The sequence below is a fragment of the Mustela nigripes genome, chromosome 9, assembly GCF_022355385.1.
Source record: "Mustela nigripes isolate SB6536 chromosome 9, MUSNIG.SB6536, whole genome shotgun sequence".
In the NCBI taxonomy this organism is placed as follows: domain Eukaryota; kingdom Metazoa; phylum Chordata; class Mammalia; order Carnivora; family Mustelidae; genus Mustela; species Mustela nigripes.
Genome location: NC_081565.1, coordinates 75361838 through 75386775, shown reverse-complemented (window position 1 = coordinate 75386775; position 24938 = coordinate 75361838). Strand labels below are relative to the sequence as shown.

At 42.0% G+C, this 24938-nt stretch overlaps 1 protein-coding gene across 3 annotated transcripts in view; it reads left to right on the top strand.

Annotated features, from left to right (window-relative positions):
* Positions 1-24938, top strand: part of PCSK5 (proprotein convertase subtilisin/kexin type 5) — a 447741-nt gene that overhangs the window by 15307 nt on the left and 407496 nt on the right. The window lies entirely within an intron of this gene.

The following is a 24938-nucleotide window of genomic DNA, read 5'->3' as shown; positions in this document are numbered from 1 at the left end:
TCTCTTGGAACAGGGAGAACAACCCAGAAAGTTCCCCCAGGGGAAAAGGGGGGTCTGTCCTTAAGAGGCCATTTCAGATCGCAGGCAAACTGTACTGTTCGTGTGGAATTGGTGGACAGTAGCAAAAATAGGCAGATTTGGTGCATAGGAACGTCCTAAAGCTCAGGATAATGTAAGCAGTAGAATCTTCTGATGGCCGACGTCTCCTGGCAGGGCTCACCTGGATCGGCCATTTTGAAGGACCAAAATGCCAAGCGAAATTGGCATGGGAGATCTCAGGCTCTGCGACAAAGAGGCATAAAATTAAGCCCTGCAGCTTAGTCCTTAAGGAGTGGCTTCAAAAATATCCTTGGAGGCAGAATGTAAGCTCAAGACAAATAGAGCAAATATCCACTGGGAATTAATCCCATTGTAAAAGGAGCACTCCCTTGCCCAGATGGCATGGCCAGAAGCCAGTCTCTCCATCGAGATGGGTCTCCCTTTCTGACCTTTTTACTCTGATAAGATCTAAGCCTCAAATGACCGGTCCCTCAGGCCTACATAGTGGGAAAGGTGAGTTGTATTTTCTGGGTCAGATGAAAGGGAAATGGGAAAGTGCAGTGTTCTCATGCTGTTTATACAGCCCTAGGGTGGCACTCTCATCTCCTCCAGTTGGGATGTCTCCTGTAGCTGGGCCCCTTGTTACTTCTTGTTGGTACTATTGCACCAGTCCTACCCTGTCCCCATTGTCTTCTCCTTCAAAGCTTGCCGCAATTGGCAGAGTCATTTTCTTAGCACCCAATCTGGTCAAAAAGATTACTTCTTTCTCTTCTTCCTTCTCCTCCTCCCCTATTTGAAACATAATTCAGCCTGCATGCTTCATCGTTCTTTGCACATGAACTGCTACACCTTACTCTTCTGTCCCAACTCCTGTCATTCCTGCTGCCTGGACATCCTCCTATGCAGTGCTCGCTCTGCAAAGCCCTTCTCAGATGGAATCAACTGGAGTAAAACTGCCTGTGGCTAGAACCTCCTTCCTTTAAATGCTCACTGAAATTTGTTTGTTGCTTTCCCTTGGCATTTGACATATTTAGATTGCACTCACTGTGTTTATATGAGCATGCATGCACATGTGCTAGATAGCCATCTCCTTAAAGACAGAATTTTTTTTTCTAGTTTATCTTTGTTTTGTATATGGCGCCTGGAAGAGCCCACACTACCGTTAAAACACCCTCAGAAAAATATTCTGAAATGGATAAATGGCTGTGTTTAAATAAAGGGGGAGGATAAATCGAAAGTGTAGCAGACACTCCTCCTAGCCATGTGATAAGATTGTACTTCCCTATTTTTGGTGGCAAGGCAAGGCCCGGGGCGGGGGGCGGTGTAACCTCTGCTGGCCAACAATGAAATGTCAGAAATGGGAGCAGACCTGACATGTTTCCCTTCTTAACAGTGTGTGCATGATTTGCTGTGATCTGCAAAGCTCCAGGTGGTGGATGCCCCATTAGCCAAGGGTCCTTATGGGATCTGATGAACAGCACTTCGCCAATGCCTGGTGGACATGTAATATGAACCTGAAACAAGCCTTTGTTGTTTTAAGTCACTGAGATGCATGGGTTCATTTGTTCCGTGCTGCGGAACCTTGCCCACTCCAACTAAGGCAAAAATACAATAGCTTTTCTCCTTAGCCTTGCACACAGCATAGGCTACTATGGAGGAAGGAAAAAAGATAGTGATCGTTTGGATAAGATCCCTGTGACTCACTGGGAAGACCTCAGTGGTCTCGTCTGCATTTTCCTCATTATGCAAGTGATAATTAGATGGGTAAAAAAAAAAAATCAGAAGCCAGCTATTAGGTTTTTCCAAATGTATGTGTGTGCTTCTGTTGCTTAGAGATTTGCACTTCCAGAAAGAAACCCTAAAGGTACCAGAGCTTAATTGCACCGGGTTGTTTCTGTCTGGCCTTGCCAGCTCTCTGGATGAAACTCGTTGCGTGGGTTCAGATGTCCTGGAAGGCTCTTTCGAAAACGGAGGGTTTGTTCTCTTCTAAGAAGATGGAAACTTTGCGTATTACCGTTCATCTTTAATCTTTCTCCGTGACATGAAAACAATGTGCTACCTTTGTAGCTCAAATGATTGTTTAATAGGGAATGTGCTTTCTGCTGGCCAGTTGCGCTTGCTTCTGCCTTCTTGGGGGGCCACGCTGTGCCTTCAGAATTCTGACACCCACTGCTTAAGAGTCCACTTAAATTTGCCTCCCCGTTCTGCTGGCCAGGATGCCTCAATTGTCAGAGAACTGGCCTCACCAACGTGGGTATCTCTGTGCTTCCTGATTACGTGATGTGGACACAGCGGGGAACATCTGAGATTTAAAATGTTATGGCCCGAATTTTCCAACTGTTGAAACGGATCCAAAGCAGCAGATTTTTCTTCTTTGGCAAGACAGAATTGAAGCACCATGCAGCGATTTGGTTCGCCGATTTGCGAGCTGTTAAAAATCAGAATAACTTACGACGAGGAGAGTAAGGGCTGCATAACGTGAAAAATATTCTAAAGGTCACATGGTTGTGCGGTCTCAGACAAGTGAAACCGCATGACACTGGGATGATTTTGAACGTATTTGAAACATCACATGTGAACACGTGAATTTTTCTTTTTTAATTTTTGCTCAAGTAGTCTGTTACCAAAGTAGTCAGAATCTTACTTAGTTCACTCCACCTTGGAAGAGACCAAGGTTATCATGACCCCAGAAGGTCCTTCTTCTCCTGCCTTCGAATCTCTCAGCGATGGAGGTGATCCCTGGCATTCACTTCCTGCATTTGTCATTGTTCCCTTTGCCATCAGTCCGTCTTTTAACACTCACTCGCAAATATTTCAGAATAACCTCCCTATGCTAAGTACTCTTCTAAGCCCTGGAGAGGTAGCTGGGCACCAAAATCTCTACTTGCTGGAATTTCAGTACTCCTAGGAGGAGTGTGCAGTCATATGTGAGCTTGTGAATGGACTGGTGGGTTCAGCTGCTGGGTCAGCGAGAGCCTGGCTGGTCTCAGATGCCTTCGCTCCCATTCCTGGTGACCGATGCCGGTTGTTGGCTTGGATTGGGGAGTGGGTAACTGGCCACATGCCTTCCCATTATTCATCCCAGGCTGGCTTGGGCTGCTTCTTCCCATGAGGACAGGTAGGTCCCCCAGTAGCCAGAGAGGGGGAACCCTTACAGTGTGAGCCCTTTGCAAATTTCTGCCTGTGTCTTCTGTACGACCATCCCTGAAGTCAAATCAAGCCACATGACCAAGCCGAGCTTCAAGAGGTGGAGAATTAAACTTCACTCCTTCACAGGGAGAGATGCAAAGAATGTGGCCATATTTTGCAATCACCCCAGGGAGATTGTTGATAAACAGCTGAAAAGAAAAGCACAAGTATGTCCATGGGCAGCAAGTGCTGTGGACAGAAAGCAGGGAAGGGGGAATGTCTGGACATTTCTTTATTTTTTTTCCCCACTTGTAAACAGAATGCCTAGGGAAGGTTTTCATGGAGAAGGTGATGTAAGAAAGTGATGTGAGTAAGGAGCCAGAAAAGGTGAGGGAAAGAAATGAGTCTTACATATATCTGGGGGAAACACAGTCTGGTAGAGGACCCAGCCAGTGCAAAGGCCCTGGACACGAGAGAGCCAGGTATGATGAAGGAAGTGTAGGAACACCAGTGCTCCTGAGTCAGGGAGCAGCAGGTGGACTGGGAAGTCATGGGGCGGGGGGTGGGCTGGAGAGTGGAGATGGATCCTATACACTGGTGCTTCTCACATCTTAATGTGCATGGAAGTCCCTTGGGGATCTTGTTACAAATGAGGATTCTGATTTAATAAGTCTGGGATGGGCACCGAGGTTCTGTGGTTCTCAAGGGCTCTTGTCGTTCCTCATGGCTGCTGTCCCTGGCCCGAGGACCCCACTTTGAGGAGAGAGCCTGCAGGTTTTTGCAGGCCAGGCATAGTAAGCTGTAGGTTTTCTCTTAGGGGATAGGAGGGCTGTCGGGCAGTTTCGAGCAGAGCTCTGACCCGTTCTCTACTACGTGATAGGAGAAGGAGTGCTGGGAGATGGAGGTGTCATTCAACCCAGTGTGAAGGAGAACATTGTCTGAATTTAGCTTGCTATATAGGTTCAGTCATCTGAATGTCCTTCCCTCTCCAGGGCTGAGTCCTGACACACCATTGGTAAGTAAGCAAGAGCTCTATTCTCCGGATGCCTCTTATCCTATCCCACTCCTATACCAGATCTGTTCTAGAATGACCAGGCTGTCTCCTGAGAGTCACCCAAATTCTGATCGCTGGAGCCGTTCTTACCTGGCCATTTCTTTCCCTGATTCTCAACCCTGTTGACTCTGGTTCTCATTTGCTGGCCACACGTTCTAGTTACCTGGGAGCCTACGCTGATCTGTAACTGGCCTTAAGTGGGGTCTGGACGTCGGTATTCTTAAGTCTGCAGCCAGGGTTGAGAACAACCCTTGGGCTCACTTCTTCCTGGGCACCTGACACATGGGTGGATTCCCCACAGCTCACTCAGGGCCTCTCTTTCCCTCAGAGATCCATTTTCTACCTGCCCCCCTCCTCTGCCCCTGCCGCCAACCCCCAACTCTGGCCTCAGCCTTCGATTTTCTCATTACCATCAAAACACGTGAAACATTAGCCCATTTTCAACCCCATTTCATTTTGATGATATCAGCCTCACTGCTCATATTTTGTTAAATTAGAATCTATCTGTGTTCAGAAAGGGGGATGATCTTTGTATAGACACACATATACGTAGTTTCCACAGAGTGCCCATTTTTTTTCCCATATAATGGCTCTCAAAGGCAATAGGCACATCATAGACCTTTAAGTGAACTCTAGAATCTTACCCAAGGAACAGGATCCCAGGAACATGGGCCAGAAGATCATTTGGCTCCAAGTTTGATTTTTAAAAAATAATCCCCAGTGAGCTTATGCATACAGTTTTGTGCTCTGGCTGAATTGAAATACAATGTCCATTTGAAACCTTCCATCTCGTGTCTCCTTCCTGCACTGTTCAAGAGAAGTATACTCCTAATGAATGTGCATTGCACATTCTAAAACTATCCGGTGAATTGCATAGTTAGATTTTTGTATTAAGTAAATATGCTGCATATTTTAGCATTTTCTTTATCTTATAATACAACAGGCAGCTCAAAATATGGAAGTGGCCCAAGGTCTATCTTAGCCTTTGCGAGGTCCTTCTGAAACCCGATGGGTTTTTTTCCCTCCCCTTTGAATTCAGTATGTGTATATGTCTTATTTGAAGGTCCTGCTTGTTCTTTAAGGACTCCGTTTTCTAATCAGAGTAGGAAATAAGGAAAAATGAAAGGCACTGCAAAATATTATCTGTAGATTGTATCCCAAACTCGCTGTATCATCATGTACCCAGAATGACTTGTCTGTGCATCATTAACTTGTAACAGATTTAAACTAATTATTAACTCAACCAGATGGGTTTACTTGAGTGTTATCATAAAGGGCTCTGTGATGTGAGAGGATGGCAAAGTTCCATAAAATTTATTGCTTGAATCTTGCTGGATCCAGTGTTCCACTAAGGCACTGCCTTTGTCCCCACATCACTGTATCGTATCTGATTATTCCTTACAGTTGGGAAGGAAGTGTGTGTGAGGGGCATAGGGGGTGTATTAATTAATGGTAATTTGTCTTGAAGGAAATGCCACTCCAACATTCCGTGGCTTGAGAAGGGTCCGAATAATGTCCCCTAAAAACTGTAAATGCCCCTTATGTAGTCAGAGCCATTGGATTGTAGAATTGTGGGCAGTGGTGTCATGTCACACCTCACTCCCTCCCCCTTACAAAGAGGAAAGAAACTGAAACCCAAAGAGAAGAGGCTTGGATAAGTAGAGCACTTGGTGTTTAGCAGACCTGAGTTCTAGTGTCTTTAAGGTCCGATTATAAAAGTGACTCCGCAAGAGTTGCCTTATTGATTAATGTAGAGAAGGTTTTCTAGTCATCTTTTGTAGGATATATACATATTTCTTTAAATGATTATTGCTAAAAACTTTTATATTTATCAGGGACTCTAGGAGAGAGAGAGAGAGGCATATGGGAAAATTTTGTTAAGGGAATTAGAATATATACATATGTGGTGTATGAGCAAATAAGTCGATTTGGGGGGTCACTCTTTTTTTTTCTCTAGTTCTGTGAAAACCTGACTATCAAACCCTTTTTATTAAACTACAGTGAAGGGAAATATTAACTATTTTTTCATGCCTTTGATACAGCAGAATGTCAATTTTACCATTGAGTAGGAAGGGAAATGATTGATCTAATGGTTAAACTAAAGCATGAACGTTCTCAGCGGGTCCCTGGAACCAGAGAACTCTTTGCTGAGGAAAGTCGGAAGGCTCATTTGGGGAAAGGTACGTGTTGTAATCACTTTTGCAAGTAGGAATATGGCCAGCTTATAATGGGGGTGCCTTTACCCGTGACTGCTGGCTAAACTCAGTGTTCCTTGGCTGATCTTGACTGCCTTACAGGATTTTATTAAACTGTGCAATGAGGGGTAAATTGCTTCATCCATCGTGGTGAGCATATAAGTTCCTTTTATAGATCTCTGGAAGTTATGCAGTAACAAAAACAACAGAATAGAGACGTGCCAGCCTATCTAGTGCAGCCATGGTAAGAATTGAAATTAACACGATACATTTGAAGTGGGAGTAAATGCTTGTGGCCACCCAGAACCCTTCTCCACCCTGAGTCTTTATCACTTTAGTTTATTGGGGCTTTAAACCTATTTCACAACTTAGCTACAGAATGTTGCCCTGTTGGAACTAAGAGGGAGGAAAACCGTGAAGCCCTGTTCTTCTTCTAAATTGCCGCGTCTGTTTGAGGGATACAGATGTAGCAAATCAGGCAGTATCCAGCGTTCGCAATATTCAAATAATTCATGGATTAATTTTCAGTCGTTTAGAAGCCTCAGATAGAAGGTGAATATATATTAAATACACTTTTTCTTCGTTTATCCAGATATGAGGTATTTGTCCAGATAAGTGTATGTCTTCAGTTACTGCAAAAATCTGTAAACATTGCAATGATTCTTTCGGCAAAACACTGTTTTGGGTTTATCTTTTATGTCAACAGTAAGTACTTAGGAATGATAGAAGAGAGATAACTTAAAACTCAATCTACTGCAGCGGAGTACATTTTCTTAAACATCACTTCTACCTTTTTATTTTATGGATACAAACATTTACTTGGTAGGCATAATAGTTATTTAAACTCTCTTTTTGGGTTTATTGGACATACATTTAAGACCCAGCAGGCTGCCGAGATAAAGGTCAATGGACGTTTTATGGTGAGAAAAAAAAATTAAAAGCTTGGCACATTAGCCGGACTCAGGGATTGTTGAGATAAAGATATTAATCAGGTTGGTGTTGAACCTTTAATAAAAATTGAAAATATGACTCCTAGCACAAATTATGATATTCTTTAAACTACTTGGGTTTGGTATAGAATAGTGAAAATGGCACTGAGCTTGGCATCACAAAAACCTGGTTTCCGTCACTTGCCTGTAGTAAAAAGTTGGGTAAATCCCTGAATTTAGCTGGGCCTCTGTTGTATTGTTTGAAAAATGTGGATAGTAATTCTAATTTCACGGTTTTCATTCACACACTCACTCATTCATTTGGTAAGTGCTTAATGGGCCCACTGTGTGCCAAGCACTGTGATTTGCGTGGGCAATATTGCAATATTTTAAAAGTTAGTAGAGCAATAAGCAACTTGACCAGAGAGAGAAACTGGGAAGGTCACTCGGTAGGGAGCACAGAGAAGACTTTTTCTGATGAACTGTTGTTGGAGCTAAGATCTAAAAGACAAGAAAGGATTAGACAATAGGAGACTGGAAAAAAGGGAATCCCAGGGAGATGGGGTAGCAGGTGCAAATGTCCTGAGGCTAGGTAGGAGAAGGCTAGTAAATGAAGAGGAGGTGTTAGGAAATGGTGCTAGAAAGGTAGACAGGAGGCAGATCTGATAGCTCCTCATAGGCCAAACAAGGACATTTTTTATTTTACTATGAAAGTAGCAAGAAGTAACTGGCCAGTTTTACCAAGGGGTATGACATTATCTTAATTACCCATATAAAACGATGTACGGAGAAGTACTTTAAAGATGGAAACAGCATGTGAATATAAGCAATTAGTGTTACCTGGGATGGAATGAGACAAAAATATGTGACCCAGTGAATTATTTATCCTGTTTACAAGGTTGTAAAATTCTTCAAGTGGGCAGTGGGGCTAAAGCATGCAGATAATCCAAAACACCAGCATTCTTTTTTACATGTTTCAGGGCCAAGTGTGTGTGTGGAGGTGAGAGGCAGTAGATCTACCCTTGTAGTATTTAGCTTAAGGCAGTGTTTAGATTTTGTTGCCTGTGACCCGTGCATCAACTGATGAACTAGATGTCAACTGAGAACAAACAGCGTAGGAAAGATTTTACCCTAAGGTGATTGAAAGGCTAGATGGTCCATGTATGCAAAATTATGAATTTGTAGTTTTTTAATATCATGGACAGATAGTGTTAATAAAAGAGGATTCCCAAGAGGAGATGTTGACAATTTAATGGAAATAAAGCCTTGTTTTGTAAACGGAGCATATCTGTGGATATAATTGTGGCCATATTGGGGACAACTTTATCTTCTTCTCTGTGCTTAATGAACCTTCAGTCGGATGGCCGCAAGTAACATTTTGCTACAAAGACATCCGTGGAGATAGCAAAACCCTTTTCTTGAGGAGAAAGAAAGACCTGATCTTTGTGCCTGAGACATGTATTGAAAATTTAGAAATCATTGTTGATCTTCCTGTTTGGAAAGCAGAAGCTAAGGAGAGAGTGTCCATGTAAAGCAGAATATGACAGGACCTAAAGTTGTAGGACAACTTTTAATTTTTAATAGTGATAATTATTAACATGTATATCACCTGTGAAATTTTAGTTCCAAAACTTTACTCACTTGGCTCTGAAATGAACTGATCTATCACAGATAACTACACCTCTCTTAGGGCTGTGAACATTATTAATGTTTTTAATTATCTCCCAGAATTGAGGTTGGATAAAATTCTACTTAAAATCCAATTTTATTGTAAACTGAAATTGGGCTCCTCACATTATAAAAGGGTGAAACCTAGAATTAACCCCCTTTTTAACCATAGAGGTTGTGCAGGCTTGTGGAAGGCTACGTTTGGCTTTATCTTGACTGTGCATGTCAAGAGAGACAACAGTGTGCTCATGTCCTATTTTAAAGGTTGCTTCATCATTAGGGGCCCCTGGGTGGCTCAGTAGGTTGTACCTCTGACTCTTGATTTTTGCTCTGCTCATGATCTCAAGATTGTGAGATCGAGCCCCATGTCAGGCTCTACACTCAGCGTGGAGTCTGCTTGAGGGTTCTCTCTCCCTCCCCATCCCTCCCCCACTGGCACATGCACAAGTACTCTCTCTAAATAAATAAATAAATAAAATCTTTAATAAAAAATGTTGACTCAGTCATGCATGGTGGCCATTTCCTTGTCTCTTCCTCTTGAGTTGGTTGAACAGGGCGATGACTGGATTCTGCTTCAGGTTGGGGGTGGGGCACGTCAGTCTACTTTTGTACTAGGTTTACAGGTGACACCAGTCCCACTGGTTTGATGCTTCGAGTCCCAGAGCCACACTTGGAGAATCACTGATTCATAGAGTTTTGCTTGCTTTCCAACCATGTATTTTAAGGGTGTGGTTAATAGCGCTCAGGAGACCTTGAGCCATTTATGTGTCCTTATCTTTGTTTCAAAATCACCAGCCATATTTTCAGAGGTTACAGTCGTAGTTCATTTAGCACAGTCCGTCATGTTCTGTTGTGACTGAGTTCATCGTGTTAGTGGAAAGCAGTACTTGACTAAGAAATGTCAAAATACTTCATCCCTTTGATAAAGCTTTGTATCTTCTGAATGATTCTCAGGGTTGCTCTATGTGTTGTGTAGTTCCAAGAGTGGAAATGGCTGCTACAGTTTTAGGAAAGCCTCTCAATTGAGGAAAGTCAATTTGGTCATATATTTCTACCTGAACAGCTTCTTAACTTTTTGCTTTTTCATTTGTATCACCTTTCCAGTAAACACATTTTGATGTCTGAGCTTTTCCTTATGGACTTTAATGAAAAATGGGACCAGGTTTCCTGAGATGTCATTGCATACAGTAAAATTCATGTACAGCCCTGTAATTTTTGACAAATGAATGTAGTCATGTAATCATCTTCATAATAGAGAACTATTTTGTCACCTCAAAAAAGACTTTTGTCATACTCCTTTGCAATCGGCCTCTTTCCATTACCTCTAACTCCTGGTGGCCATTAATGTAATCTCTGGTCTATACGGCCTTTTCTAGAATGTCCTATAAGTAGAATAATATAGTATGCAACCTTTTGAACCTGGCTTCTTTCCCTTGCTATAATGTGTTTGAGTTCATCCCTGATTAATTAATCAGTAGGTTGGCTCTTTTTATTGATGAAAAACATTATGTCGTGTGGACATACAAGTTTGTTTATCTCTTCTCTAGTTGTAAGACATTGAGTTGTCCTACTTGCTGGTGATTATCACTACAGACACTACAAATATTCAGGTACAAGTTTTCGTGTAAACGTAAGGTTTTGTTTTCCTTGGGGACAACATGTAAGAGTGGGGTTTCTGGGTCATCTAGTAAGGGAATGTTTACTCTTTTATGAAACTACCAAACAGTTTGTCAAGGATTCCCAGTAACCATGTATGAGCCCTCCATTTACTCACATCCTCACTATCGCTTGGTATTGGCATTTTTCCTCTTATTTCCTGTATTTTTAACAGATGTGTATCGGTGGCATCTTTTAATTCGTATGACCTGTCCACAGGGGCAGAGTCTCATGAGCTATAAAAATAGGACCTAGTCTTTGCAGCTGCCCAATGCAGAACTTCTCATCTGGCTGGAAACCATACTTACTTTCCCTCTGCCATTATGTTATAGGTGACAGTCATTTATCACCTGCTCTGTGCCCAGTTTGGGGGTCACTACCGTGTAAGTGCTACCTCTGTTAATCCCTAAGGAGGACCAAGATGGTGACAAAGCATCTGTGAGAAGCCATTACAAAGTATGGGAGAGCTTATCCTCCTAATAATTTTTTTTTAGTAACTGGAAGTTTGTAAGTCTTCGTTCCCCTTATCTATGTCACCCACCCCACACATACATCCCTTCCAGCAACTGCCCATTTGTTCTGTGTATTTAAGAGTTTGTTTGTTTGCTTTTTAGATTCCACAAGTAAGTGAAATCATATGGTATGTCTTTCTCTATCTTTCTTATTTCACTTTGCGTAACACCTTCCAGTTCCATCCATGTTGTAGCAATGGCAGGATGTTACTCATTCTTCCTGCACATCTTTATCCATTCATCCATCAGTGAACACTTGGGTTGCTTCCGTATCTTGGCCATTGTCAATAAGAATGCAGTGACCGTGGGGGTGCACCTGTCTTTTCAAGATGGTGTCTTTGTTTCCTTCAGATAAATACTCAGAAGCAAAATTGCTGGATCATATGGGGTACTATGTTTAATTTTCTGAGGAACCTCCATACTTTTTTCCACAGTGATTGCACCAATTTACATTCCTACCAAGAGTGCAGAGAGGGTCCCTTTTCTCCATATTCTGCTTACACGTGTTATTTCTTATGCCTTTGATACTGTGCATTCTGACCGGGATGGGGTGATCTCTCTTGGTGGTTTTGATTTGCATTTCCCTGATGATGAGTGATGATGAACTCCTTTCCACATGTCTGTTGGCCATCTGTATGTCTTCTTTGGAAAGAATGTCTCTTCGGGTCCTTGACCCATTTTTTAAAATTGGATTTTTTTTTGGTGTTTAGCTGTATAAGTCCTTTATTTATTTTGGCTATTAGCCCCTTATCAGACACATCATTTGCAAATTCAGTAGGTTGCCTTTTTGTTTTGTGGAGGGTTTCCTTCACCGCGCAAAAGCTTTTTATTTTGATGTAATCCCGATAGTTTATTTTTACTTTTGTTTCCTTTGCCTGCGGAGACATATCCAGAAATAGGTTGCTAAAACTGATGTCCAAGAGATTACTGCCTATGTTTTCTTTTAGTAGTTTTATGGCTTCAGGTCTTCAATCCATATTGAATTTATTTTTGTGTATGGTGTAAGAAAGTGGTCCAATTCCATTCTTTTGCGTCTAGCTGTCTAGTTCTCCCAGCACCATTTGTTGAAGGGAGATTGTCTTTTCCCCCTTGTATGTTCTCACTTCCTTTGTCATAGGTTAATTGACCATATAGTTGTGGGTTTATTTCTGGGATCTCTGTTATGTTCCATTGATCTGTGTGTCTTTTTTCAAGCCAGCACCATACTGTGTTGATTTGTAGTATGTCTTGAAATCTGGGATAGTGACACTTCCTAGTAAGTTTGTTTTGTTGTCTTTTTTTTTTTTTTTTAAATTAAGGATGACAAAGCCATTAACTTTCCTGAATACACTTAGACTCTATCACACACCTTTTGAATGCTCACAGCCTTTACACCCAGAATCTTCCCTTTTAAGAGTAAAATATACCCTTTAAAATGCTGTAAAGCTCAAAATAGACTCTATTTACCAATATGATAAGATGTTAGGATTTCTAAATCTGGTTATACTAAATTCATTTTTCCAATTTTTTTTTATAGTTTTTGATAATTAAAGAAATGAATTAAAAGAGCAAAGCATGCCAGTTACACTAGGACTAAAGTGAAATTAGAGGTTTTTCTCGTTTAAATGTATTTTAATTAATTAGATAGAAATATCTGAATGGGGATTGCCAAACTGAGAGTAAATTGTTCTGTTTCTGCAGAATCTGATGATAGGGTTAGAACAGTGATTCTTCACCTTGGTTTGTGTATTAGAATGACCTAGAAAGCTCTTTAAAAAATACTGAGACCCTGGCCTTAATTCAGACACTTAAGTCAGAAGCTCTGGAATGGGTGTGGGAGGGGCAAACACGAGTATTTTATTTAGGGCCCATATACTTCCAATGTATGGGTGGAGTTGAGAGTCATTGTATCTAAAGAGAAGATTTACCATTCCAGGAGTAATGCCAGAAACGTTTCCACCTATCAAAATACGTACTCTTCTCTGTTTGTTTCCATATACGTGGAAAGGCTTCAAGTTGTGCAGGTGGTCAGTAATGAAAAGAAACCAGACCTAAAGGCAGGCTACGCGTGCTCCCTCTCCCTCAGCCTCTCTTGGACGATTTCCTTTGTGGGCGTGCGATGTGTGTCTTAAAGCAGGTGGAAGAGCTTAAATATTAAACAATAACTTCTTTTAGTTTCTCCAGAAATTACTTACAGATGGGTTTTGAAGAACTTCATAGAAAAATAGCTGATTATAAATAGCAGTAATGGATGTTCTTATCTGAGGAATGTACAAGGACTATTTTACATGAAGGACGTAATTATTCATTGTGGGCAAAAAGGGACTGCAGAACATAAAAGCCTGATGCCATTTACAGCTCATTCTTAAAGAACTGTTACAAACATCATATATGTTGGATGCTGAACCCAGTTGTGATCTCTAATCTACTAATAGGAAAAATTGAGTTTCTTTGGGGGGGAAGTACTCTGAGTACAGAAGACGTAACTTTCAGACTTGCAGTTGACACAGTGAGGTTGTCGGAGTCAAGTCAGAAAGTTCTCTACAGGGCTGTCTGGGTGGCTCAGTCGTTAAGAGTCTCTTTCGGCTCAGGTCATGGTCCCAAGGTCCTGGGATCAAGCCCCACATTGGGCTCCCTGCTCAGCGGCGAGTCTGCTTTTCCCTCTGCCTCTGCCTGCTGCACCCCCTGCTTGTGCTTTCTCTCTCTCTCTCTCTGTCAAATACATAAATAAAATCCTAAAAAAAAAAAAAAAAGTTCTGCATTTTAGCAGAGGCTTTGTTTTGTTTGCTCTGTCGGCAGCATCTTCGGATCGGTGCTTGGCATCTCGTACACACTCAGTAAATACTTAATGTCTCGGCAGGCTGTGAAAGTACAGAGTAGAATATAGAAAATGACATTTAATATTCACATTGACACTGACACTTAAGAAATTAAAAATAGAGACTGGAGGAGAATCACATTAAAAAGGGTTTCTGAGGACTTGTTTGTTGACCAAGTTCATTCTGCTACGAACAGTTCAATATTAAGTGACTTCTTCAGTTAGAAGAACATCACCAAGAGAAGTCACGGGGTCATGGACTGCATCCGGGGTCCAGCAAACCTGGAATTAACATGTGTTCTCCTCTGGGCTCCAAACTTTCTGGGGAGGTGTTATACATGTTGACCTGTCTAGGAAAAGCAAGACCTGGGAAGACTTCTTGCATGAGATGGAAAAAAAAGAAAAAAAAAGGAAAGACTTGGATGTTCAGCCAAGAACAGGGAAGACTGAATAGGGATGTGTTGGCTGTCTGGCTTGGACTGGAGAGTTTGACCCTTCTGGGTTGGCTCCACAGGCTAGAACCAGGAGTAGTAAGTGGAGTCAGGCCAATTATCTGGGAGAAGTTTCTGACAAATGGGCTACCCCAGGAAATGCAGTGCAGCAGACCAGTCTGAATAATGATTTCTACATACAACGGAGTGAGTCAGATTAAAATCCTGCTAAGGTTATTTTTTGTTTTGTTTTGTTTGTCTTGTTTTGTTTTGTTTTTCCAATTCTGATATTCTGTGATTTATTTTGAGGCAAGTCTCATGTCCCATGTGAATAGCGGGGCGGACTGCAGATTTCTCACTTGAAATTGGGAAAAGTTGTTGCTTACTCTGTTTTCTCTCGCTTGCATTTCCTTGGTGAAATTGTATCTGTTTCTTGCTTGCTTGGGATTTGGAATAGAATGTTTTTGATAACTCCCTCTTAAGGTGAACTACAGGGACCTAGAGTCTCCCACACTCTGCTGATCGGGTAGCTGTAGAATGAAATAATGAGGCCTCGTATTACTGAGGGCAAGGAGGTGGGATGGGGTGGGAATACTTGAGTATGCCTATTGAATCACATATGGCAAATCAAAACCCTTTGAAGTACATTTTAAGCAGAAGTCAAAGTGTTATAGAAAAGGCTTAGATATTTGGAGTCAGACTCAGCTGACTCATTTGGGCACATAACTTACCTTTTCTCGTGTTTGGACTCCATTTTCTTCTCCCTAAAATTAAAATACTTTTTCCTTTGTTGGAAAGATTGGAGATAATGTAGGAAAGCTTCAGAAAGTGGTAGCTTTGGTTATTAGTAGTGTTAATTACATGATGGCTTAGAAGAAATAAGCCGTTTGCTAATTCTCTTTTGTTGGGCAAATATCCTGGTTTTCGGGTTTTTTTTGTTTTGTTTTGCTTTTGAGCATTAAACTTGATAACGCTAATATAGGACTTAGCAGAGTGCTGGGGCAATATTCAACACTGTTATTTATTATAATGGTATAGTTATTTGGAAATTGATCATTGAAGGCCCAGAGGGTCCCGAAAATAATGAAATATAAATTGGCCCCAAATATGATTAGTCCGACTTAATTTTATTTGCTTCTCACGGATGTTTACTGAGGTGCTAGTTGTACCATCTAGTAGTTCCTTGTTGCTCCCATAACAAATAACCACCCACTTAGTGGCTTCCAACAACAAAAACCCACCATCTTAGAGTCCTGGTGGCCGGAAGTGCTAACCTAAAACGAAGGTGTCCTCAGAGCTGCGTTCCTTCTGGAGAGTCTAGAGAAGACCCATTTCCTTGCCTTTTCCAGCCTCCAGAGGCCAACCACATTCCCTGGTTTGTGGTTCCTTCTTCCACCTTCAGAACCAGCAACATAGTCTTTTCAAATCACTTCCTCTCTCTTTTCCTCTCTCGATTTCTCCCCCTGACCCCGCATCTCTGCTTTATGCTTCCATCTCTCTCTCTGACCTCTGCTTCCATGATCGCATCTTCTCTGACTTTGCTGCCTTCCTCTTATAAGGACCCCTGTGATTACACTGGATCCACCCAGATAATCCAGGATAATCTCAAAATCCTCAATCACAGCTGCAAAGTCCTTTTGCCATATCCAGTGACGTAGTCCTAGATTCTGGGAATTGGGATGTGAACATATCGGTGGGCGTGGGGGGATAGGGTGTCACTGTTCAACCCATCACATGCCCACAAATCTCAGAACACAGATTATACATCTTCCTTTGAGCACCCTGATTTAAGGAAAAAATTGTCATAGGGCTCTGCCTATGATTCATATACTCTGATGTCATTCTCTGAAGACCTCTCCAAAGAGCTCAAATGCTGAGCCCAAACTGGAAGGAATTCAGGAAGAAATCAGAAGTATGCTCTGAACGACTGAACGAAACTCAAGTGTAGGAAAGATAGTCTTCATGTAATTTTGTGGCATTCTACGGCCCAGTGCAATGATATCTAAGATGTGTGGGGCCAAGTAGTACTTGTGTAATGTGAAATTCCCTTTGAACTTACAAAGATATGTCTTAAAGGTACTTTCTCACATGGAGACACGAATGTAAGTCTCTTCTGCATATGCTCCCAAGTCGATAGAACTATCCCTAGAAAACATCTGCTCTATGTACAGCTCTTAGGAATATAGTTTTCTGGGTCTCCCATCCAAGTACTAGCCAGGCCTGACCCTGCTTAGCTTCCGAGATCAGACGAGATTGGGCACGTTCAGGGTGGTGTGGCCGTAGACTGGTTTTCTGGGTAATTGAGATCTCTGGGTAGCTGTGGTTTTATGTATTATTTATTTATTTAAGATTTCAGTCATTGTAGAGAGAGCACACACGTGCAAGCGGGAGGGGCAGAGGAAAAAGGGAGAGAGACTCCCAAGCAGACTCCACGCTCAGCATGGAGGCCGACTCAGGGCTTGAGATCATGACCCGAGCAGAAACCAAGAATCAGATGCTTAACTGACTGTGCCACCCAGGCACCCCTTAGAAACCTTTTATTTCAAACATCTCTTAGAGTAGTTAAGAACATATGCTCTAGAGTTAGGTTACCTGGGATCCTTCTTTGCAAGCTGTGTGGGCCAAGGCAACCTCTTAAACTTTGTGTGCTTCTGCTTTCTTGCGTGTAACATGGCCATCATGATACTTATTTCCTGCTGTTGTGTAATGAGGACACCCTACAGTAATGCTGGCACTTAGTCTGTGCTCTGTAAATATTAGCAGTTCATCACGTATCTGCTTTTACTTGCCTTCTCATTTACTATTTAATGAATTCAACAGCCTTGTTATAAATACCACTTTCGTTGAGTGATTCCAAGAGGTCATTGACTATGAAGGGACAAGGGAGGGAACTAAGAAACATAAAAGTAGATTTTGGTGAGTAAGTGGTTGTTGGTGTTCGATTCTTGAATTTTGGACATGTTTACATATGGTGACTTTATTCATTCAATATTTAATAAGCACAAAGTGTCTGTTACATTATCTGTTAAAGTTATGTCTCAGGAAGGGTCATAAAGAAACGAGCAAGAAACTTTCCCAAAGGTTTAGAGACATGCTCACTATTGTGTTAATTTCCCCCAGGGCAGAGACCATTCACTCATTCTGCACCTTTGTTGGGTAAGCCTGGCTCTGTTAAGAGGAGCTAAAACTAATCCATCTGTGAGTCAATAAAAATCTGTGCCCTTAGGGAGCTAACATTCTAATGGGGAAAGATCAATAATAAATGGGATAAATAAAAAGAATATATAATATGTTCATGGTGAGAAGTGTTACAGGGAGAAATAAATCAGGGAAGGGAGTGTGGAATGCGGGAGGGCATGACGTCAGTTTTAAGTTGGGAGAGGGTCAGTGAAAGCCTCCATAAGAAGGAGACATTTGACCGAAGATCTGAAAGCAGAGAGGGCGTGAGTCCTAGAAATTTTAAAGATTTTTTCAGGCAGAGGAAAAGCAGGGACAGAGACCCTAAGGTTGGAGTGTTCTTGGTGACTTTGAGGCAGGCAGTCATGGCCAACCTCTCTTTGGTTCTTTTTTGAATGTTACAGAGTCTGGAACACAGAAGGGAAATGACTATAGTGGTTTTAATATTCTTAGGGAAGCACAGAAGATACATCACAGTCAGTATTTAAAACAAAGAGAAGCAATTTATCCAGGTGCTGTGTCTACAAGCGCAAATGGAATTCAGCAAGTTAAAGTTTCCGGCTTTTCTACTTTGGGCATCGGAAGAGGTTAGTCTGCAAGAACGGTGGCCTTAGTGACCTGGTTCTTCCCCATCCCACCCAAGGGGGTGGGACAAGGTGCAAGCTGGAAGGTAAATTCCAGCCCCAGGAAACTGGGTTCTTGAGTTTTCCAGTCTGTCAGTCTACAGAAGGACAGTAGAGGGGAATTTATAACTTTCCAAATCACCGTTATTGATGTTTAATTTACATACCTCCGAATGCCGCCATTTTCATAGAAGGCGGGATGAGTGTTGAACAATGTCTGTACTCCATGGTGTGCCTGATGAATACTGAGAAGTGACGGGTCAGGAGGGAAAGAAGCTGTCATTTGTAAACTTTGCCAGTTTCTTTGAAAGGTTAATATTTCCGTCATTGTTGATTTCAAGTCATCAGGGTGATATCATTGGACAGGGTGTTGGGAAGATAAGAAATTGGATCTTGTAAGTCTACGATGAGCTGGTTCCAGTTCACGGAAGCACTCGTTACCCAGTAATTACCACTATAAGAAAGATACCGAATATTCCCAACATTCCAGATTTCTCCAGGTTTTCCCAGTCGATCCCTACTCCACACCCAGATGGTCACTCATCTGTCTTCTATCATCATAGATCCCCTGTCCTAGGATTTCACACCAGTGGGACTATACCATGTGCGTTCTTCTGCGTCGGCATCATGTTTTGATTGTCATGTCACATTTATCAACAGTTTGTTCCTCTTTATTGCAGCTTGTTCCACTGTATCGATATACCACGATATATTTCTCCAACTACCTATTGATTGACACCTGCATTGTTTCCAGGGCAGGAGTGTTACTAAAAAAGCTTGTGTAAACATTTGTGTATGAGTTTTGTTTCAAAGCAAGGTTTCCTTTTTGGGGGGTAAATATGTAGAAATGAATTGTTTGGGTCATGAGGAGGATGTGTGTTTCATAAGAAATTACCAAACAATTTTCCAAAGAGGTTGAACCATTTTATACTCCCGCTGGCAAAGTGTGAGAGTGCCAGTGCTCTAGCATCTCGTCAGAGCTTGGCATTGTCTGTCCTTTAACCTGTAGCCATTCAGGTGCGTGTACATGCTTTTATGATTTTAATTTGCACTTAAGCATCTTTTTTACATGCTTATTGTCTGTATATCTCCTTTTGTGAAATATCTTTTCAAATTTTGCCCATTTAAAAATATTTCTGGAGTGGAGATAAATAGCTTTTCAAAAGGGAGTTCGGAATTTGGATAAATATATAAATGTAGGGCAGGAGGGAGAACAAGGCAGACAGGTTTTATGGAGGTGGCCACAGGGCCCTTGACCTTGCTGCTTCATAATTAGGGTGATCAAATTTGATGGGGACTGCTCAGTTTAAGTATTGAAAAGTTCTGTATGTCTCTGGAAATACTTCAGCCCTGGGAAAACCGACATGGTTGGTCACCCTGTAGAACTATGTGTGAAAGATTTGCCAGCTATACACCTGGAGTCATTAGACTAGAAGGGATTTTAGTCACAAGCATGGGTGAGACGGTTGGTGGTGAATGTATTCAGAAAGGCCACACAGCTCCTCATTGGGGTCAAAGCCATTGTAAGTCTTCTGGGTCCTGACTTGGCTCAGAATTCAATAGCTCCCTTGTGATGTAAGAATTCAGGTACACAGAGAAGGTTCCCTCTTGCTAGCAGAAAAGCAAAAACCAAAGCAAAAACCCTCCCATAACTGTTTTCTGACAGTGATTGTTTTTGGAAATTAGAAACACAGTGGTCTCATTTATTTGGCTTAAGTTTTAATTTTCTTATCAAATGCAGTTGTTCCTGAAAGAACGGAGTCATTGAGTCTTAACCAGTCATTTACACTTTAGTATAAAATAATTCATTAAAAAAAAAAAAACTTTTCTAAGAAGAGTTTGGTTTGCAAAAGGGTCGTGATAGGAAAACCCTGGGCGCAAGGGTGAGAAGCGGCCACTAAGGAAGAAAAGGCACAAACGCTTGACAGAATTGGGAACAAAAGATGAAATTTATCAGCTTACTGTTGTATAGAATCGTGTTGTGCTGATTGGCAGGGAAGAGTGTTTTGTGTGTGATTATAGAGAAAAGGAGCTTAAGAGGGTCAAGAGGGAAAGAATTATTCTCCTTCCTTTATGTGGAATTAAGGATAAGGTTCAGTTTAGGCCATTCTCCTATTGATTTTGTACTTCATATATGCTAATGGCTTCTGATTTATTTATAAACCCCCCCCATGTTAGTTACAAATTGCTTCTTGTTTTAGCCCTTGTTGGTATTAGGTAACATACAAACACAGTCATCTTTTGTTTTACATTACCCTGGAGGAGCTGGGTGGAATGTCAGGTTATAGATAATATTACTGCTTTGTTTTCATACACTGTCTTTCTTTTGAATAGCTCTCAACATGTTATGACATTTTTCTTCCTAATGTTTATTAAATGCCCTCAGCGTGCTCAGTGCTGTTGAAAGAATATGAAAGACACAATTCTCACCAATAAGGGACATGCATGTTAATAGACAAGAGACATAAACACGCTTTTAAATATATATATTTAGATTAAAAAATGTGTATAACTCCACAAGGTGACAGATTATTTTGTTCGAATGATGTACAGTGATGGAGCTAACATGTGCTACCCTTAAGCTGTTGTCTTGCAGCAAAAAGGAAAAAAAAGACTTAGGCAAAGCATGTAGGAGAGTTCTTGGCATAGCATTGATGTTGATATGATATTATTATTCTGATTTACTTTAGAAACTATAATTATTAAGTAATATTCAATGTTAACTATTACTTTTTCTTTTCAGAACAGAGGGAAGCCCCTAGAAATTTTAGACAGGAGTATGACCAGATTTGCATTTTCTGGCCTTTTTCTGGCTGTGGTGTAGAAAACAGATTTGAAAGAGGAGGTTGATGCATATGGCTCTGGAGGGCTGGAAACAAGTGTGTTCATTTAACAGGTGGTCAGAACACAGTGAGTCACCCGGGTGCCTGGGCCTCACTGGTGCCCATAAGTGTTCATGACTCAAGGGGTACATAACTTGGAGGGTCTCTAAGTTGTATGAGATTGTGTAAATGAGCAGCTACTTTTCCGGAAGTTTTGATCTCTCCAATTTTAGATTTAGTAGGGAGCCTTCTGCAGAATCCACTTAGTCATTCTACTTTGGAAGGCATTCAGTATAGACTATTAAATAGCCTGTAGAATCATTCGAGAAGACAAAGCTTTCAGAAGTGTCCCCCAATGCCACCTCACAGAATAGGCCTCCCCAAGAGTTGCTGCTTCATCCCCAACAAAAAACCGAGGCACGAGGAAGTTAATCTGTTGCCCCCATAGCTCTTCTGTGATCTCTTACCAATTTATCAACAAAACGGGATGTTGCAAAACAAATGCGCAGAAAGCTAGCTGCCGGCATTAAGACCTCTGCCAGCACAACCGCTGAACACATAAGGGCCCCCAAGAGCCCGCCCCAGGATGCTTTAGTCTGCCTTTGATTGGCAGAACCTTAATCACATCAGAACCCTGGCTGCATAGAGTGGAGCCCTTTAGCTCTGCAGTGCAGAGAAGCTCACGGAAGGTTGCGGGACCGAGCCCACCTGTGGGATACACCACAGCAGGGTAAGCTCATGTGCTAGCTAGCCATTCAGCAGGGATTTACAGCCCCCTCACCCGCCCCCAGCCCGCCCCTTACCGTCCTAGCTGTGTAGGTGTGGGCATTCCCCGAGCTCCCACAACCTCCTTGATCAGAGTGGAGGTAACGACTGTTATCTTCTAGGATTCCTGGGGGAATTCTGCTAAATACAATCACCTGCAGAAGAGCTGGGCGATGCCTGGCACACGGTAGGCCTTTAGTCAATGAGCCATCACTCAGGCATCAAGCACCGTTCCCTGACTCTGTAGAGGAAACAGGACCCCTGCAAGATGGAGGTCAAGTAGAGCTTCCTGCTAGAGGGATCTCACGCCTTGGACCAGGCACACAGGCCTTGGGAAGTGGATTTGCCCCCCGGAAGAGTAGGTGCCACCTGTGGGTGCACGCTATTTCATTTCGTTGCTTTATCTTTCATTTTTAATTGGTTTTTTAAATTTAAGAAATAATACATACACATAAACAATGAAAAGAAAAGCTCTCTCTGTAGTTCATGTATTCCTTTGCATATAAGCGTACATTCAGTACAGATTCTTTCTTTGTTCTCCCACGAAAACGCGGTCGTATTTTCTCCCTCTGTCCCTCCTTTTCTCTATTTCTCTCTCTCCTTCCTTCCTCCCTCCCCCACCCATCCTTCCTTCCTTCCTTTTTTCTTTCCTTTCTTCCTTTGAGATCAATTCTTTCAGCTCATATAGAGCCAAACGCCTACTGATTATAGCTAGTTGTTGGAATTCTTTTGCTTTACAGAATTTCTCCAACATCCATTCTTATACATAAGTGACTGCATCTGTATAATAAATTATTAGAAGTGGAAAAGCTGGGTCAAAGGTTGGGTACAGTTACGGATATTACCGAATGGCTTTCAAAACAGTTGTCCCAACGAGTGCTATTTCCCAGTCCTATGTATGCTGCATTTGTGCCTACGTCCTCGCCAACTGTGTATCATCAGACTTTCTGACGTTGGCCAGTTAAGATGAGGGAAGTCAAGAGGTAGGGCACACCAAGAGGAATTCTGACTGGGCACCTGGGTGGCTCAGTGGGTTAAGCCACTTCCTTCGGCTCAGGTCATGATCTCAGGGTCCTGGGATCGAGTCCCGCATCGGGCTCTCTGCTCAGCAGGGAGCCTGCTTCCTCCTCTCTCTCTGCCTGCCTCTCTGCCTACTTGTGATCTCTCTCTGTCAAATAAATAAATAAAATCTTTAAAAAAAAAAAAAAAAGAGGAATTCTGACCAAGGGATAGAGGTAAGGGATTGCAGGACAAGAGGTGAGAGAAAGTAGGACTGAAACTTAAATTTAGAAGGGAAAGCGATAATCGGAAACTGCATACCCAGCAAGGCCTTGACCAGGCAGTGCACCTGTTACGCTGCTCAGTCCTTATAACCACGCTCACCCGTACACATTTTTATCCCTCATCTGACTCTGATACCCAGTCTCTGTCCACTGTGCCTGCTGTGTCCTTATTTTACAGGAACCAAAGCCCAACATAGTTCAGTGATGTATCCAACATCCCAAAGCATGTTAAGTCAGGATGAGGGTTCTGTTTTGCAGCTTCGTACATGCTTTGTAAGTCCAGGATTCCAGTCTTTCCCGAAGAGGCCACAAAGGATCAGAATGAAATCTTCAGGACGTATTTCATCCACATTTGAGTTTAATGGTTCAGTTGAATTCAACTATTTCCTGTCATCAAAGAGGTTCCATTGTAGTTGCATGGGCATGGTCTGAAACTCATGGACCATTTGCACACTGGTGATAGGTTCTGTATAAAGTTCTTCCCCAAAGATTTTATGTCCCTTTCCACAGAAACTGCTGTGTTTACCCAAGGAGTGCTCTTGACAAAAGCTACATAAGATGAAAGCTCTAAGCTCCTTGGGATTTTAAGATTTTCATATAAAGGATTACACAGCCCATTGTGAATTCTACCCTTAGTCCTCTGGAATCTTAAAATTGGCCTGTAAATCCCTCCTTGAAACCCTCTTGGACACTGAGGCTATCTGTGGACATCTCTGTCTTCTTCCTCATTGTTTGCTGCTGTTTCCGAGTTCCCAATCTTTTCTGTGTATATCTGGGCAGTTTCCACTTGAGTTAAAAATGTGTGACTTCAGACTGTCCTATCCAATGATAATTTGAGTCATTCATTTAGAGTGTAAAGTCACAGGTAGGGGGTGACTCTTCAATGGCACAGAAGCTGGGTCAGTCATCCTCACTGGAGAGATAGAATGATGCTCGAGAATCGATGGAAAGAAGGGAATTAAAAAAATAAACATGTTATCTGGAAAAATGAAGCTGGGCCATTGAGGTTTTTTTTCCTTTTTTTTTTTTTAAATTAAGAAAGCCAACTTTTGTATGGTCCCCATTGGAGACCATCCTGTTGATGGTCATTCTTTTAGAGCAGAGCCATGGTGTTCTGGAGAAATAGCCCATTTGATGTATTTGGGCAAAGCAAAGAAGGGGGAAAAAAGTGTCATTGTCAAAGAGTAGAATTTGATGGAATTTGAGGGCTGCAGTGATCTTAGAAGTTAACCAGCCCAGGGGTGCCTGGGTGGCTCAGTGGTTTAAAGCCTCTGCATTCGGCTCAGGTCTTGATCCCAGGGTCCTGGAAGCGAGCCCTGCATCGGGCTCTCTGCTCAGCAGGGTGCCTGCTTCCCTTCCTCTCTCTCTGCCTGCCTCTCTGCCTACTTGTGATCTCTGTCAAATAAATAAATAAACTCTTTAAAAAAAAAAAGATGTTAACCAGCCCAACACCTGGTTTTATAGGAATGGAAATGGAGGCATAGTAAGTACATGGGATTTAGCTAAGAAGCCACTTCTGAGCGAGAACCAGGCTCTTCTGTCTTCATCTGCTGTCTTGTTCCATTTCCATGTATGTGACCCACATCTATAATCTGCTGAGAGAACCTGATTATCTGGGATTTTGTTTGTTTTCTGAAAGTGCCAGTGACTTATTTTCAAAGCTATCCTAAGCAGACTGAACTGTTTTCTACAAAAGGGAGGGGTACACAGGTGAGAAATTGAGTGTGTTGAAAGAAGTGGTTGTGATCGACTGGCTTGCACTGGCTTTCCCCGGGTCGCTTAGCTGGTAGCTCGGATATGCGATCTTCGTCTGGTTCCAGATACCGCCGCCCACTTTTAGTTTGTAATAAATGCATAA